Source organism: Aplysia californica, unplaced genomic scaffold (assembly GCF_000002075.1).
Source record: "Aplysia californica isolate F4 #8 unplaced genomic scaffold, AplCal3.0 scaffold00010, whole genome shotgun sequence".
In the NCBI taxonomy this organism is placed as follows: Eukaryota; Metazoa; Mollusca; class Gastropoda; order Aplysiida; family Aplysiidae; genus Aplysia; species Aplysia californica.
In genome coordinates, this window is record NW_004797280.1 from 335,848 (window position 1) to 336,730 (window position 883).

Genomic DNA, 883 nt, shown 5'->3' on the forward strand with positions numbered 1-883 from the left:
TAATGCCTCTTCTAAGTTCTAAGATCCTTTCCCATCCCACTCTCTGAATTTCTCTCGTTCTCTGTAAATTTTAAGCTGGCAAATGATAGAAATGAGATTAGAAATAACAAACAGTTTTCTTTTCTTTTCTTTTTCTTTTTTTTTTTTAAGTACAGCGATTCTTAGTAACTTGTCATCGATAACGATAATATTTGGCTATTTGGAAATCCTCCTAATAGATCTTTTCCCATTACCTTTATCTCTCCGTATTTCTCTGTAAATTTTAAGCTGTAACACGATTGAAATGAGACTAGAAGTAAGAGTCCTTTTTCTTTTTTCCTTTTTCAAGTAGGCCTACCGTAATTCTTTATAAATTACTAAGGATATATTCCCCTCCCCGCTTCCTAAATATAAAACGATATATATTATTTATGTCTTTCTATTTGGAAGACCTCCTTTCGTTCTTATCCTCCTCTCTTTGTCTCACCCTGTGTCTGTAAATGTTTAAATGTTACATGATTGAAATATGACTAGGTGTGAGAGTCATTTTTCTTTCTTACTTGGTTATTTTTTCTTTCTACAGTACCGTTATTTTTTGTACTTTACCAAAGTAGTGTGTATATCCCCCACTCCGTTTCCTAAATATCGTAAAAAGACAGTTGTCTTTCTATTTTGAAATCCTCTTTCCTCTCCAATCTACCTATCTCTATCTCTGTCAGTCTCTCTGTCTGTCTCTTTGTCTGTCTTTCGTTTTCTCTCTCTCTCTGTCTCTGTCTGTCTCGCTCTCTTTCACTCTATATCTCTGAATGTGTGTGTGTGTATGTATGTGTGTGTGTGTGTGTGCGCGCGTGTGTGTGAGTGCGTGTGTGTATGTGTGTGTGTGTGTGTGTGTGTGTGTGTGTGT